The sequence below is a fragment of the Saccopteryx bilineata genome, chromosome 4, assembly GCF_036850765.1.
Source record: "Saccopteryx bilineata isolate mSacBil1 chromosome 4, mSacBil1_pri_phased_curated, whole genome shotgun sequence".
Classification (NCBI taxonomy): domain Eukaryota; kingdom Metazoa; phylum Chordata; class Mammalia; order Chiroptera; family Emballonuridae; genus Saccopteryx; species Saccopteryx bilineata.
The window spans coordinates 150,424,163-150,442,417 of NC_089493.1; the positions used below are offsets into that span (position 1 = coordinate 150,424,163).

The following is an 18,255-nucleotide window of genomic DNA, read 5'->3' on the forward strand; positions in this document are numbered from 1 at the left end:
GCTCTGCTCCTCTGGGGCATCGCTCTGTTGGGACCAGAGCCACTCTAGCACCTGGGGCAGTGGCCAAGGAGCCATCCCCAGCGCCCGGGTCATCTTTGCTCCAATGGAGCCTCGGCTGCGGGAGGGGAAGAGAGAGACAGAGAGGAAGGAGAGGGGGAGGGGTGGAGAAGCAGATGGGCGCTTCTCCTGTGTGCCCTGGCCGGGAATCGAACCTGGGGCCTCTGCACGCCAGGCCGACGCTCTACCACTGAGCCAACCGGCTAGGGCTGCCCAGTCTTTTTGAATCTCTTCCTTTGCCCAAAAAATCAATTGGATGTACACTATGGGATGAAGCAAAGGTAATCAGAGACAAAGATGGTCATTTCATAATGAAAAAGCGGACATTGAATCAAGAAGATATAACACGTCCTAATATATATGCAACAAACCAAGGAGCACCAAAGTATATAAGACATCTACTAACTGATCTAAAAACAAAAACTGACAAAAATACAATCATACTTGGAGACCTCAATACACCACTGATGGCTCTAGATTGTTCATCCAAATAGAAAATCAATAAAGAAATATGGGCCTTAAACAAAACACTAGAACATTTGGATATGATATACATCTACAGGACATTTCATCCCAAAACACCAAAGTATACATTTTTCTCCAGTGTACATGGAACATTCTCAAGAATTGACCATATGTTGGACCACAAAAATAACATCAACAAATTCATAAAGATTGAAATTATACCAAGCATATTGTCTGACCATAAAGCTTTGAAACTAGAATTCAACTGCAAAAAAATAAGTAAACAAACCCACAAAAATGTGGAAATTAAACAACATACTTCTAAGAAAATAAGTGGGTCAAAGAAGAAATAAAAGCAGAGATCAAAAGATACATACAGACAAATGAAAATGACAATACAACATATCAGAATCTATGGGAGGAAGCAAAAGCAGTAATAAGAAGGAAGTTCATATCACTACAGGCCTATATGAACAAAGAAGAGAGAGTCCAAGTAAACAACTTAACATAACATCTTAAGAAACTAGGAAAAGAAGAAGAAAGGCAACCCAAAACCAGCAGAAGAAAGGAAATAACAAAGATCAGAGCAGAAATAAATGAAATAGAGAAGAGAAAAACTATAGAAAAAATCAATAAAACAAGAATCAGGTTCTTTGAAAAGATCAACAAAATTGAAAAACCCTTGGCAAGACTCACTAAGGAAAAAAGTGAAAGGACTCATATAAACAAAATCCAAAATGAAAAAGGAGAAATCACCACAGACATCATAGATATACAAAGAATTATTGTAGAATACTATGAAAAACTATATGCCACCAAATTTAACAATCTAGAAAAAATGGATAAATTTCTAGAACAATACAATCTTTCTAGACTGAGTCATGAAGAAGTAGATAGCCTAAACAGACCCATAAGCAAAGAGGAAATAGAAACAACTATCAAAAACCTTCCAAAAAATAAAAGTCCAGGCCCAGACAGATATACTAGTGAATTCTATCAAACATTTAAAGAAGATTTGGTTCCTATTCTACTCAAAGTCTTTCAAAAAATTGAAGAAGAATCAATACTTCAGAACACATTTTATGAAGCCAATATAACTCTCATACCAAAAGCTGGCAAGGACAACACACACACACACACACACAAACTACAGACCAATATCGCTAATGAATACAGATGCTAAAATCCTAAACAAAATACTAGCAAATCGAATACAACAACACATTAAGAAAATAATTCATCATGATCAAGTAGGATTCATCCTGGAATCACAAGGATAGTTCAACATACGTAAAACACTTAACGTAATACACCATATCAACAAAACAAAGAACAAAAACCATATTATCCTATCAAGAGATGCAGAAAAGGAATTTGATAAAATACAACATCATTTTGCCTGATCAGGTGGTGGAACAGTGAACAAAGCGTCGGACTGGGATGTGGAGGACCCAGGTTTGAGACCCCTCGATCGCCAGCTTGAGCGCGGGTTCATTTGGTTTGAACAAGGCTCATCAGCTTGAGCCCAAGGTCGCTGGTTCGAGCAAGGGGTCACTCAGTCTGCTATAGCTCCCCAATCAAGGGACATATAAGAAATCAATCAATAAATAACTAAGGAGCCACAACAAAGAACTGATGTTTCTCATCTCTCTCCCTTTATGTCTGTCTGTCCCTCTCTCTGACTCTCTCTGTCTCTGCCACAAAAAAAAAGAAAAAATATAAAATCATTTTATGTTTAAAACACTCAACAAAATGGGTATAGAAGGAAAATATCTCAATATAATAGAGGCCACTTATGACAAACTATCAGCTAACATCATATTAAATGACATAAAACTGGAGATGACGTCAGAGTAATGGCGGGGTAGAAAGCGATACCGATAAATCTCCCCCAAAACTCAACAAGATCTTCAACCAGAAACAGAAAAACCTATACTTGGAGCTTCCAGATGCTTCGCAATACACCCAAAGGTATGATTGAGTGAAAAATTGGCTAAATATATAACCAAACCCCGAAGGAAAAAGGGAGTAAGAAATGCTCCACCTTCCTCACTAACCTAAACAGGGTGGCTTTCTCTGGTAACTGTGAATATAGAAACTGAGGCGGGCAAAGGGGGTGAATAGATCCAGGCCGCCGCGGCACAAACGGCCGAACCAGGCTGTGGCATACAGATCCAAGCCGAGGAAAATCTGATCCTGTGGCAACCCGGGCAATACAAGCTAACACTCGCGCCAAACCCAAACAAAGAAAGACAAGCGGAGCGGCCATTTTACCCGGTCTCCTGGTCGGTGCGCAGTTAGTGGGCGAGAATTTCTTCCTAGGCCCCGAGAGTGGGTGCCCGTGTTGCCCCACGGAGAGGCAGGGTCAGAGGCCTTTCTGTGGGCCGAGGACAGAGTCTCTGGGCATCCCCAGCGCCCTGGGAAAGCCACGCACGGGAGGGAGTGAGAACTACTTCCAATGGTGGAGATTTTCCATGCTGGTGAGGGTTTCACTCAGAGGGAACCGCGGCCGGCCTCATATCCTGGTGTGCGCGCGCAGATAAGGAGTGAGCGATTCCTCCCGAGTGCCTCCGCAGTGCGCGCCCGTGTTATCGCAGAGAGGGGCAGAGTCAGGGGCCTTTGTGTGGGCCAAAGCGGAATCTCGAGCCGCCCCAGCGCCTTGCAAAAGCCGCGCACGGGGACGGAGCAAGACTCAATTCCAACGCTGCAACTTTTCCCTGCGGTTGGGGGTTTCACTCAGAGCGTGAGACTGCTGGCTGGATATCCTGGTCGCAGACAGTGAGTGAGAGTTTCCTCCAAGCGCCCCCCAGAAGTGGGCGCCCGCTTGTGTTACCGGACAGAGTGGCAGAGCCAGTGGTCTTTGAGTGGGCGGAAAGCCCGCCTGATTATGCTAGCAGCTCTGACTGACTGAGCCTTACCCAGAGCCCTGTGCTGAGTGGAAATAGAGTGGGGAGTTGCCAGCTCTTTGAGCCTCTTACTATCCAGGCAGAGGCAGCAGCAACCCCATAGCTGGATTATCAGGCTACTAATTGAGGAAGGAAAGACTAGGAGAAAGGCTCCAGGAACACGGACTCTCTCACTGTCGGAGCCTATAAATGCTAATGAGCCTCGACTCCCACGAGACTAAAGCACAATACATGACATTGCCATAGAGACTTATCAACTGCAAGCCTCTACCTGAGCGTGCCAAAGGGGCAGAACCCAGGGTACAGAGTCACCGACCAGGAAGAGGGAGAGAAAAGAAAAAGCAAGAAGATAACCTCTCAAAATCAAGAATAATCTGCAAACTTTATAACCTATCACATTTTATTATATTTGTTCGTTTGTTTCTCTTATCTTCATTCTTGATACTTTTTTTTCTTCCTCCAATTTGGCCGATTAACTCTCTACTGGTCTTACTCTCTCCTCTCCTTGAACTACACTACCCATAAGTGTTACATCTCCCATTATCTTTTCTCTTCTCTTCCTTTCTCTCTATGAGGGTTGCACTCCAAAACCCTTAACTCTCTCTCTCTCTCTCCTTTCTTTTTTCTTCTTTTAGTGGTTCCCTCTTTTTTTTCTCTCTCTCTCTTTCTTTTCTCCCTCTATATTAGTTTCTTCCTTTCTCCTTTACATCTCCTCTCATTCAAACCTCAATAACAAACAAATTATCTTATCTGGGACTCAAACCTATGTTTGTGGCATTTTGGGGGGTTTTTACTTCACCTTTTTAACTCACTAGCAGTGCTCCCATCCCTGGCTCTCCATATTATCTAGTTCTTGTTCCACTAAATACAATAGTAAGTTTTTAATTTGTCCCCCCATTTTTCCGTTTTCCTCTTATTCCTCTCCTCATAACTATTAGACAACCAACATCTAAAAGCAAATCATTTTATTCTTGACCCAAATTTTTTCCTTATTTGCTTTTTGTGGGTCCATACGCTCTTTTTTTTTTCTTTTTTCTTTTTTTTTTTTTTTTTTTTTCTTTTTTTCTTTTTTGCCCCTTTATTACTTTTCCCCAATTCAGGCCCTCCATCACAGGCATTGTTTGTTATAACTCACATTCTACCACAAGATTTTCTCAAGAAAGAGGGAAGAGGAGAGGAGAGGAAAAAAGGAGGGGGGGAATAATTTCCTTTTTTTAAAAATTTTTATTTTATTTTATTTTTCTTTATTTCATTATTAATTTTTTTTTAAAAAAACAACTCTTTCGATTTTTTATTTTTTTTTATTTTTTTAACTTTTTATTCTTTATTAAATCTCATTAATACTATCAACAAAACCACCCTCAGATGCCATTAAGGAAGAGAAAATCGAATATCATGGATACAAAAGAAAGAGAGGTAACACAGCTAGATGAGGAAAAATCTATGGAGAAAAAATTTAATATATTGGAAACCTTGGAGCTAAATGACAGAGAATTCAAGATAGAAATCCTAAAAATCCTCCGAGATATACAAGAAAACACAGAAAGGCAATATAGGGAGCTCAGAAAACAACTCAATGAACACAAAGAATATATGTCCAAGGAAATTGAAACTATAAAAACAAATCAAACAGAGATGAAAAACTCAATTCACGAGCTGAAAAACGAAGTAACAAGCTTAGCTAATAGAACAGGTCAGATAGAAGAGAGGATTAGTGAAATAGAAGGCAAGCAACTTGAGGCACAACAGAGAGAAGAAGAAAGAGACTCAAAAATTAAAAAAAATGAGATAGCCCTACAAGAATTATCTGACTCCATCAGAAAGAATAACATAAGAATAATAGGTATATCAGAGGGAGAAGAGAGAGAAAATGGAATGGAGAACATACTCAAACAAATAATAGATGAGAAATTCCCAAGCCTGTGGAAAGAACTAAAGCCTCAAATTCAAGAAGCAAACAGAACTCCAAGTTTTCTTAACCCCAACAAACCTACTCCAAGGCATATCATAATGAAATTGACACAAACCAACAGCAAAGAAAAAATTCTCAAGGCAGCCAGGGAAAAGAAGAATACAACATATAAAGGAAGGCCCATTAGATTATCATCAGATTTCTCAGCAGAAACTCTACAAGCTAGAAGAGAGTGGACCCCAATATTTAAAGTCCTGAAAGAGAGGAACTTTCAGCCACGAATACTATACCCATCAAAGCTATCCTTCAAATATGAAGGAGAAATAAAAACATTCACAGATACAGAAAAGATGAGGGAATTTATCATCAGAAAACCCCCACTCCAGGAATTACTAAAGGGGGCTCTCCAATCAGATACAAAGAACAAAAAAAAACAGAGCCACAAGTAAAAGCTCCAAGAAGAACACAATAAAACCAAATTTAAACTGTGACAACAACAAAAAGAAAGAGGGGGAGAAGATGGAGATTAACAGTAGCAAAGGACGATGGAGTGCAAAAGTACTCACAAAATAGTTCGCTACAATGAACAGGGTAGGGACCCTTTTCATTACTCAAAGGTAACCACCATTGAAAAAACCACCACAGAAGCACATGAGATAAAAAAGATAGCAACAGAGGAAAGATGTATGGAATACAACCAAATAAAAACAAAAGATAGAAAAACGAAAGAGAAGGGTCAAACAAGACACAAAACTAACAGAAAACAATCTATAAAATGGCAATAGGGAACTCACAAGTATCAATAATTACACTAAATGTAAATGGATTAAACTCACCAATAAAAAGGCACAGAGTAGCAGAATGGATTAAAAAAGAAAATCCAACTGTATGCTGCCTACAGGAAACTCATCTAAGTAACAAGGATAAAAACAAATTCAAAGTGAAAGGCTGGAAAACAATACTCCAAGCAAATAACATCCAAAAAAAAGCAGGTGTAGCAATACTCATATCGGATAATGCTGACTACAAGACAGGAAAAGTACTCAGAGACAAAAATGGCCATTTCATAATGGCTAAGGGGACACTGAATCAAGAAGACATAACAATTCTTAATATATATGCACCAAACCAAGGAGCACCAAAATATATAAGACAGCTACTTATTGATCTTAAAACAAAAACTGACAAAAATACAATCATACTTGGAGACCTCAATACACCGCTGACGGCTCTAGATCGGTCATCCAAACAGAGAATCAACAAAGACATAGTGGCCTTAAACAAAACACTAGAGCACCTGGATATGATAGACATCTACAGGACATTTCATCCCAAAGTGACTGAGTATACATTTTTCTCCAGTGTACATGGATCATTCTCAAGAATTGACCATATGTTGGGCCACGAAAACAACATCAGCAAATTCAGAAAAATTGAAGTTGTACCAAGCATATTTTCTGATCATAAAGCCTTGAAACTAGAATTCAACTGCAAAAAAGAGGAAAAAAATCCCACAAAAATGTGGAAACTAAACAACATACTTTTAAAAAATGAATGGGTCAAAGAAGAAATAAGCGCAGAGATCAAAAGATATATACAGACTAATGAAAATGACAATACGACATATCAGAATCTATGGGATGCAGCAAAAGCAGTGATAAGAGGGAAGTTCATATCACTTCAGGCATATATGAACAAACAAGAGAGAGCCCAAGTGAACCACTTAACTTCCCACCTTAAGGAACTAGAAAAAGAAGAACAAAGACAACCCAAAACCAGCCGAAGAAAGGAAATAATAAAAATCAGAGCAGAAATAAATGAATTAGAGAACAGAAAAACTATAGAAAAAATTAATAGAACAAAGAGCTGGTTCTTTGAAAAGATCAACAAAATTGACAAACCCTTGGCAAGACTTACCAAGGAAAAAAGAGAAAGAACTCATATAAACAAAATCCAAAATGAAAGAGGAGAAATCACCACGGACACTGTAGATATACAAAGAATTATTGTAGAATACTATGAAAAACTTTATGCCACTAAATTCAACAACCTAGAAGAAATGGATAAATTCCTAGAAAAATACAACCTTCCTAGACTGAGTCAAGAAGAAGCAGAAAGCCTAAACAGACCTATCAGTAGAGAAGAAATAGAAAAAACCATTAAAAACCTCCCCAAAAATAAAAGTCCAGGCCCTGACGGCTATACCAGCGAATTTTATCAAACATTCAAAGAAGACTTGGTTCCTATTCTACTCAAAGTCTTCCAAAAAATTGAAGAAGAAGCAATACTTCCAAACACATTTTATGAGGCCAACATAACCCTCATCCCAAAACCAGGCAAGGATGGCACAAAAAAAGAAAACTACAGACCAATATCTCTAATGAATACAGATGCTAAAATACTAAACAAAATACTAGCAAATCAAATACAACAACATATTAAAAAAATAATACATCATGATCAAGTGGGATTCATCCCAGAATCTCAAGGATGGTTCAACATACGTAAAACGGTTAATGTAATACACCATATCAACAAAACAAAGAACAAAAACCACATGATCTTATCAATAGATGCAGAAAAGGCTTTCGATAAAATACAACACAATTTTATGTTTAAGACTCTCAACAAAATGGGTATAGAAGGAAAATATCTCTACATGATAAAGGCCATATATGATAAACCATCAGCTAACATCATATTAAATGGCACTAAACTGAAGGCTTTCCCCCTTAAATCAGGAACAAGACAGGGTTGTCCACTCTCTCCACTCTTATTTAATGTGGTACTAGAGGTTCTCGCCACAGCAATCAGACAAGACAAAGAAATAAAAGGCATCCATATCTGAAAAGAAGAAGTAAATGTATCACTTTTTGCAGATGATATGATCCTATATATCGAAAACCCCAAAGAATCCACAAAAAGACTACTAGAAACAATAAGCCAATACAGTAAGGTCGCAGGATACAAAATTAACATACAGAAGTCAATAGCCTTTCTATATGCCAACAATGAAACAACTGAGAAGGAACTCAAAAGAATAATCCCCTTCACGATTGCAACAAAAAAAATAAAATACTTAGGAATAAACATAACAAAGAATGTAAAGGACTTATATAATGAAAACTATAAACCATTGTTAAGGGAAATCGAAAAAGATATAATGAGATGGAAGAATATACCTTGTTCTTGGCTAGGAAGAATAAATATAATCAAGATGGCTATATTACCCAAAGCAATATACAAATTTAATGCAATTCCCATCAAACTTCCAATGACGTTTTTTAAAGAAATAGAGCAAAAAATCATCAGATTTATATGGAACTATAAAAAACCCCGAATAGCCAAAGCAATCCTAAAGAAAAAGAATGAAGCTGGGGGCATAACAATACCTGACTTCAAACTATATTATAGGGTCACGACAATCAAAACAGCATGGTATTGGCAGAAAAATAGACACTCAGACCAATGGAACAGAATAGAAAGTCCAGAAATAAAACCACATATATATAGTCAAATAATTTTTGATAAAGGGGCCAACAACACACAATGGAGAAAAGAAAGCCTCTTCAATAAATGGTGCTGGGAAAACTGGAAAGCCACATGCAAAAGAATGAAACTGGACTATACAGTCTCTCTCCCTGTACAAAAATTAACTCAAAATGGATCAAAGATCTAAACATAAGACCTGAAACAATTAAGTACATAGAAGAAGACATAGGTACTCAACTCATGGACCTGGGTTTTAAAGAGCATTTTATGAATTTGACTCCAATGGCAAGAGAAGTGAAGGCAAAAATTAATGAATGGGACTACATCAGACTAAGAAGTTTTTGCTCAGCAAGGGAAACTGATAACAAAATAAACAGAAAGCCAACTAAATGGGAAATGATATTTTCAAACAACAGCTCAGATAAGGGCCTAATATCCAAAATATACAAAGAACTCATAAAACTCAACAACAAACAAACAAACAATCCAATAAAAAAATGGGAAGAGGATATGAATAGACACTTCTCCCAGGAAGAAATACAAATGGCCAACAGATATATGAAAAGATGCTCATCTTCTTTAGCTATTAGAGAAATGCAAATCAAAACGGCAATGAGATACCACCTCACACCTGTTCGATTAGCTGTTATTAGCAAGTCAGGTAATAGCAAATGTTGGAGAGGCTGTGGAGAAAAAGGAACCCTCATACACTGTTGGTGGGAATGTAAAGTAGTACAACCATTATGGAAGAAAGTATGGTGGTTCCTCAAAAAACTGAAAATAGAACTACCTTATGACCCAGCAATCCCTCTACTGGGTATATATCCCCAAAACTCAGAAACATTGATACGTAAAGACACATGCAGCCCCATGTTTATTGCAGCATTGTTCACAGTGGCCAGGACATGGAAACAACCAAAAAGCCCATCAACAGATGACTGGATAAAGAAGATGTGGCACATATACACTATGGAATACTACTCAGCCATAAGAAATGATGACATCGAAACATTTACAGCAAAATGGTGGGATCTTGATAACATGATACGAAGCGAAATAAGTAAATCAGAAAAAACCAGGAACTGTATTATTCCATACGTAGGTGGGACATAATACTGAAACTAAGAGACATTGACAAGAGTGTGGTGGTTACGTGGGGGAGGGGGGAATGGGAGAGGGATAAGGGGTGGGGAGGGGCACAAAGAAAACAAGATAGAAGGTGACAGAGGACAATCTGACTTTGGGTGGTGGGTATGCAACATAATTGAACGACAAGATAACCTGGACCTGTTATCTTTGAATATATGTATCCTGATTTATTGATGTCACCCCATTAAAAAAATAAAATTATAAAAAAAAAATAAAATAAAAAAAAAATGACATAAAACTGAGGACTTTTTCTCTAAAATCAGTAACAAGACAAAGTTGTCCACTCTCTCCACTCTTATTCAATGTAGTGCTGGAAGGTCTAGCCAGAGCAATCAGACAGGAGAAAGAAATAAAAGACATTCATATTGGGAAAGAAGAAGTAAAGGTTTCACTTTTTGCAGATGATATGATCCTGTACATCGAAAACCCCTAAGACTCCACAAAAAGACTATTAGAAACAATAAACCAATACAGTAAGGTCACAGGATACAAAATTAATATACAGAAGTCTATTGCCTTCCTATATGCCAACAATGAAACATCAGAAAATGAACTCAAAAAAATAATCCCTTTTATAGTTCCAACAAAAAAATAAAATACCTAGGAATAAACATAACAAAGAATGTAAAAGGCATATATAATGAAAACTACAAAACATTGTTAAGGGAAATTGAAAAAGATACAATGAAATAGAAAAATATTTCTTGTTCTTGGATAGGAAGAATAAATATAATCAAAATGACTATATTACTCAAAGCAACAAACAAATTAAATGCAATTCCGATCAAAATTCCAATGTCATTTTTTAAAGAAATAGAACAAAAAGCATCAGGTTTATATGTAACTATAAAAAATCTGAATAGCCAAAGTAATCCTAAGGAAAAAGAACAAAGCTAGGGCTTTACAATACCCAACTTCAAATTATATTCTAGAGCCACGACAATCAAAACAGCATGGTACTGGTAGAAAAGTAGACAATCAGAAGATTAATGGAACAGAATAGAGAGCCCAGAAATATAACCCCATATATATGGTCAAATAATCTTTGATAAAGGAGCCAAAAACACACAATTGAGAAAAGAAAACCTCTTCAGTAAATGCTGCTGGGAAAACAGGAGAGCCACGTGCAAAAGAATGAAACTTGACAATAGTTTGTCTCCTCGCACCAAAATTAATTCAAAATGGATCGAAGACCTAAATATAAGACCTGAAACAATAAATTACATAGAAGAAAACATAGGTATTAAACTCATGGACCTTGGCCATAAAAAGCATTTTATGAATTTGACTCCAAAGGCAAGGGAAGTGAAGGCAAAGATAAATGAATGGGACCACATCAGACTAAGAAGCTTTTGCACAGCAAAAGAAACTGACAACAAAACAAACAGCCAAACTAAATGAAAGATGATATTTTCAAACAACAGCTCAGATAAGGGCCTAATATCCAAAATATACAAAGAACTCATAAAACTCAACAACAAACAAATAAACAACGCAATAAAAAAAATGGGAAGAGGACATGAACAGACACTTCTCTCAGGGAGAAATATAAATGGCCAACAGATATATGAAAAGATGCTCATCTTCACTAGCTATTAGAGAAATGCAAATCAAAACTATAATGAGATATCCCCTCACACCTGTTAGATTAGCTATTATCAACAAGACAGGTAATAACAAGTGTTGTAGAGGCTGCAGAGAAGAAGAAACCCTCATCCACTGTGGGTGGGAATGTAAAGTAGTACAACCATTATGGGAGAAAGTATGGTGGTTCTTCAAAAAATTAAGAACAGGACTACCATATAATCCAGCAATCCCTCTACTGGGTATATAACCACAAAACTCAAAAACATTGGCATGTGAAGACACATGCAGCCCCATGTTCATTGCAGCATTGTTCACAGTGACCAAGACATGGAAACAACTAAAAAGCCCTTCAATAGAAAATTGGATAAAGATGTGGTACATATATACTATGGAATAGTACTCATCCATAAGAAATGATATAGGATCATTTACAACATGGATGGACCTTGATAACATTATACTGAGTGAAGTAAGTAAATCAGAAAAAACTAAGAACTATATGATTCCATACATAGGTGGGACACAAAATTGAGACTCATGGACATGGACTAGAGTGTGGTAATTACCAGGGGGAAGGGAAAGAGGGGAAAGGCTAGGGGAGGGGAGGGGCACAAAGAAAACCAAACAGAAGATAAAGGTCAAGACAATTTGACTTTGGGTGATGGGTATACAACATAATCAAATGTCAAAATGACCTGGAGATGTTTTCTCTGAATCTATGTATGTACTCTAATTGATCAATGTCACCCTGTTAAAATTAATTGTCTAAATTAAATTTAAAAAGTATTTATATAAGTATATAATAATATAAATATTACATATATTTATATATTTGTTACCTTGACAAGAATTAAATATGTAAAATCTATTATCTAAAATCTTAATTTATTAAATTGAATTGCTTAAGTGTTTGAGTTTGTACTGGTTGGTAGTTTGACATAAAAATTTATTTGACAGAAAAAAAGAATGAATCATTAGAAAATGTCAAAGAAAAGATGAGGATGAAGGGCATAAGATCTAGAGAAAGGAAGATGGCCAAGAAAGACTAATAATTCTTTTTACTCTTGAAATCTTGCAGATAATTATTTGGTGAGAAACAGAGCCTCTACTCCATGGGTATGCACTGTACTTGGTTCCTGGCTCCCTGCTCCCTGTCCCTCAGCCTTTTGAAGGCAGCCTCCTTATTAGCCAAATCTAAGTAGAGTCTACCCAGGGGACCAGGTTGTGTATGTAAACTGTGATGACCACAATCTGCACAAAGCTTTACTACTATTATACAAGTTGTACTTGTATGTGTGTGTATATTATATCTAAATTCTACACTTTCATATTCTACATAAAGATCTTCTCAAAGATTGTTTTGCTATCAATCATATCAGTAAGTATATTCTGAGTTTATGTTAAAGCAATTTTATGCTCAGACTATTCTGTGCTATACTAATTTTGATCAATATATTTTGTTATTACTACTTATTAAATTGAAAAGTTGACCATATGCAGTGTTGATTTGGGGTTAAATAAGACTAATGGGGTGCAAATAAGTCTGATGGAGTTTTACATAAGACTAATGGTGTAAAAAAACCAATTGTTCTTAACTACTTTCAATTGGGATAGTCACATATCTCATACTTATCTTTCCTCAGTGATACCAATCTCTCCAAGTTGTAAACAAAATTTCCCTCTTCCCATGAACATATCTAGATTATTTGTAAAGACATACAGATTTTCTTTGCCATTTAAATCTATATATAAATGTGTATTGCCCCGGTCCGGGTGTTCAGTGGATAGAGCGTTATACTGGCAGAGGGAGGTATGGGGTTCCATCCCAGTTCAGGCCACATACAGAAGCAACCAATGAATGCACAACTGTTCTGCTCATTGAGCAGAACAACGGGTTGATATTTCTCTCTCTCTCTCTCTCTCTCCTTTTAAATCAATGGAAAAAATTTTTAAAGAATTTTAAAATGTGTGTCAGAGAAGGCTATAGCTTTTAAATATCTTGGCTTACTTACTCTCTTTTCATCACTCTCTTCTCACATACTCCTCTGGTAGTGGAAGGTGAGATCTGAGGGAGTAGGTCAGAATAGAGAAATTTATCGTCTTCTCAAAGCCTGCTGCTTCCAGGCTCAGGCTTCCACTTTTCTTTTATCTTTTTTTTTTTATTTTAATTTTGAACAAAGAATATGCTGAATTTATATTTGGAAAATGTCAAATGCCCAAGTAGCAAAATGAAAGTTGGGCCTAACTTGAGGACAAATCCAAATCTCATCATCATAGAATAAACTCCTAGAAAATAAGAAATAAAAATAGTATTTAATAAGTATTTTATCCGGCCCCATCCACCATGGGGCAGAGATGCCCACTACTAGCCATAGCGCGCAGGGCTGTCCCGCTCCGCGCAATGGGGTGCAAGGCTGAGGCTTTGACTTTGTGCATTCGTACCTAACGTCGCATCTCAGCATCCTTAAGACAGGCAGCTCCTTCCTGAAACGCCACGGCGAGACAACTAGTTCGTGCCCCACCTCTTCTAGTGCTCACTCTGCGGAGCCCCGCGGATGATGGCAAAGGTGGCTGCGCACCCAGCCCAGCCTGCGGAGAGCTCACCTGCGGATCCCGCCCCCGGCCCCCCGCCCCGGCCGCTCTTGGACCGCTGTGGGTGGAGATGCCCGGCTGACGACTCGCAGCGACTTGCAGTGCCGCTTGCCGCAGCTCGGAACCCACCGCTTATGTGGACAACTTCGCCCCCGAGTGACCCGTGTCTGTGTGGAGCCGCGCGGTCGTGCACGGGCCGCGGGAGGGCGCTGAGTCTACCAGGAGTCTCCAAACTTTTTACACAGGGGGCCAGTTCACTGTCCCTCAGACCATTGGAGGGCTGCCAAATACCGTGGTCCTCTCACTGACCACCAATGAAAGAGGTGCCCCTTCCAGAAGTGCAGTGGGGGCTGGATAAATGGCCTCAGGGGGCCGCATTGCTGCCCGCGGGCCGTAGTTTGGGGACGCCTGGAGGGCGCAGCCGTCACCACGCTGCCCCAGGTGGAGAAGCGCTATGAGGGCATGCCTCGCTCTTCATGGTGGCGCGGATCCTAGCGGACCTCAACTAGCAAGACCAGCGCCCGGCCCGGCAGAGCGCAGAGAGCGAGGCGGTGCCGGGAAGACGAGGATACCCCTGCTTCCTGCCGCCCTTGTCGACCCTGGTTCCCATGCCCACCTCCCCCAGCAGCGCCTCTCACCCCCATTGCAGCAAGCCTAAGCGGGAGCCGGCCTGCGGGGAGCGGCGAACCCGGCCTCCGACAAAGGGGCCAGCGGCCGTAGTCGCGCCGACCTCGCCTCCTCTCAGAGAAAGCGCAGGTGCCAGTACGCGGGCTGTGAAAAGTTTACAGGAAACCCTGCGTGCACATCAAGGCTCTTCTGAGAACTTCTACAGGTCAGTGGGGTGGCCAGGGCCCGGAGTGCGCGGACAGGAGCCGGTGCCACCCGCCCGACCACGTCCCCAGCGCTGCCGGCGGGGCACAAGGAGATGGGGCAAAGAACTGTCGCGGCCTTGTCCCTTTCCTCCACACTCGGTCCTGCAGTCGGCCCCGTGCTCCGAGAGAGGCTAGTCCCAGCGCTTGGAGCTGGCACTCGCTGGGAGACAGCGCCCCCGCCAGGCACATCCCGCCCCTGGGTTGGGGACCGGGACAGGGAACACGCCCACACCGGGGGGGATGGCGCGGACAAGTGAGGGCAAACTGGGTGGAGGTCCTAAGAACCGATCGGGGAGATACACAGTCGTGTATCCGAGAGTCACGAGGAAGGGGATGTCCTCTCCCGGGTCGTCCCTTGCCTTCCCGGGAGCGCTCACCATAAGGGCAGAGTTGGAGGACCAGGCCCTCTGCGGGCAAAGTTCATGTAGACACAGGGATCCTTCTAGCCACCTGACACATTCTTCGCTCTCCTCTTTCTGAAATTTTCCACACTCGAAGGTTTGAGTTTTGGAAACGCGAATTGGCAGCGTTTCCCGTCCATCCCTCAGACCTAGGCACCACCGACCCCAGGGGCTCCTTTGTGGAGCCTCGTGTTCCAGTAGAGGCCAAGCTGTACCTCGATCATGCGTCCCTGATTCACTTATTGGTGCAGTAGGACACTCCTGCTGCTTATCAGCAGGGCTGGCAGTCTGTTCAAGACTACTCTGGAGGCGGCTATGAGGATGCTACTGATCAGTGACGACTTTGTGCATTCGTACCTAACGTCGCATCTCAGCATCCTTAAGACAACTGCCACGGAAGCAAAGACACAACCACACATAAGTTAGTTGCAAGAATCACACAGGCAGTTTATTACTCACAAATTCTTTTGGCGTGCCTGGGTACAGCTTAAGGCAGGGGTCTCAAACTCGCGGCCCATGGGCCGCATGCGGCCCGCCAAACAATTTTGTGTGGCCCGCAGACTAATCCACGGGCTTACTTAATTTTATCCAAAATATTTTGAACTTCGTGGATTAGTCTGCGGGCCGCACAAAATTGTTCGGGGGGCCACGAGTTTGAGACCCCTGGCTTAAGGGGACTCGTTGGCATGCTCCTTTCCGCTGCCCTTGGTCAGAGCTCAGAGCAACGTGGAGACAGTCCACGTTCACGTCGGAGTCTGGGCGACTACAGCAGCAGGGGGTCCCTCAGCTTTAGTACCTTTTCTGGACTGCTCCTTCTAAAAGGTGTCATGTCAATCTACAAGATTATCACCTCTATCTTTTTGGGAGTTCCTTGAAGGGAGCCCTTTTTATGTTAATCTACTGAATTGTCACATCAAGCCACTTTAAAGATGTTCCTAGGAAAGCTGCTGCTTTATGTTAACTTACAGTTATGACATCAAGCCACTTCTTATCTATGTATAACTTACACACACTAACTGGGCCCTGCTCAAAAGTCAGAGTCTGTTTATCATATCTGCACACACTATACTAATTCCTATCCAGATGGCATAACTTTATTTAATTTTCTTAATTTTAATATTATGTCTTGATTACTTTTATATATCTTCCATATTTTTATATTTCTATATATATAATTACTATAACATTATAATACTACAACAGGAGTGGAAGCTTGCCTTTTGCAGGCTATCTCTTTGTGTTGCAGAGAGTCCTCTCGAACCTATCTTTTTTCTCTTTAAGTCTATTTTCTTAATTCCATGCTGTTCCCACTCAGGACCTGGAATTACTAGCTGCACTGGTTTGTGGCAAGTGGTGCCCAATGTGGGGCCTGAGGAAGGAAAAACTAAACTAAATGCAGGTGACGGAATTTCCCAGGTGCACACAGTAAGTAAAATATTTGAGTAGTTTTCAGGGAAAGTAGTGTCGGCAGTAATAAATTATGCAAGGTTTGGCTATTGCCTCAGTGTTTCAGGGAAGGCCTCCAGGATAATACTTTGTTAAATGGCAGAACAAATGAAAGAAAGAAGGTCAAGGAAGTATTTCTGCCAGTGAATCTTGTTTCCAATGTGGAGGTTTAGGACATTTTGTTAGAAATTTCCCTACCCCCCGATGTCAGTTTTAGCCTCTCCCTCAAGGGCAGCCAGCTCTTAACACTCTGTACCTCTGCCCATATTACAGGAGAGGGAAACATTGGGCAAATGAATGTAAATCTAAGTATATTGCCAAAGGGCAGGTGATACAGGGAAACGTACAACGGAACCTTCCCCAGCCCCATCAACTTAGTTTGCCACTAACCTAAAATTGAGGTAGAGAAATCTCAGCATAATCAACCTGAACTGCCAGTTGTAGCAGCTATTGGAATTTGAGAATGAATAAGAGACTCAAGTGTTAGGAAAGTTACAGCTTTTCCTGTTGTCTGATTTTCTTTAATGTTTTAACTATAATCCTCTGAACTATCATTTTGTTTCTTTCCTATTCTTTGCCTGGAAATTTGAAAGGGGGACCCAAGGTGGATCTGTCTACAAACTTTCCTTGTGGCCTCTGAGATATTTCTCAAGGAACTTTTGATTAGTCTCATCCATCTTTAGTCCCTCTATTAAAACATGCCCTGACTGAGATCAGGCAGGCATCTTTCTAATCTGGTTGTGCTCTGAAATCCTGGGTTTCTCTCTGGTTTGTCTGATTCTTGTTTCTGTTTACTCTTTGTTTAATGTTGTCTGAATTGTGTCTGTTTTTAAGGCCTGAATTAAGTTCTTGCATGCAAAAAAAATGGGAAATGCCAGCTCTAAAATTGAAAATATAAAATGATTTCATCCCTTCATTTTTTGCTTTAAAATTGGAACTTGTAAAGTGTGCTCATTTAAATTTAAATATAATGAAATGTGGATCCTAAAGACTTGCTAATTTGGTTGAGCTGATGCATCTGTTATTGCTAAGCAACATTAGGTTTTATTTTATTTTATTTTATTCTTGGCTCACTCATGAAGCAGTTACTGAGCTGCTGTGAGGCTTAGGGCAAAGTAAATTTCCCTAACAAAGCTCTAAGTTTGTTTGTTTTTTTTTATAATGGGAAGATAACGAAGGTCATACTGGATTTTTTCAGCCTTATGTGCTCTCTAGATTGCCTGTTAATCAATTGGGTAGAAATTTTTGAAAAATATGGGAGTGTTACTTGAAAAATCATTTACTATATTTTGTTAGACTTTTGGAATTAACCTGAGGACAGAAATTTCCTTACAGTCCTCAGGGTCAAGATATTATAAAGTGTGCCCAGCAAACAC

At 40.0% G+C, this 18,255-nt stretch overlaps 1 protein-coding gene and 1 pseudogene across 4 annotated transcripts in view; one reads left to right on the forward strand and one right to left on the reverse strand.

Moving 5' to 3' along the window:
* The window catches only part of LOC136333291 (RCC1 domain-containing protein 1-like), a 241,734-nt gene that overhangs the window by 115,810 nt on the left and 107,669 nt on the right, over nt 1-18,255 (reverse strand). The window lies entirely within an intron of this gene.
* Nucleotides 14,127-15,414, forward strand: LOC136335564 (uncharacterized; annotated as a pseudogene).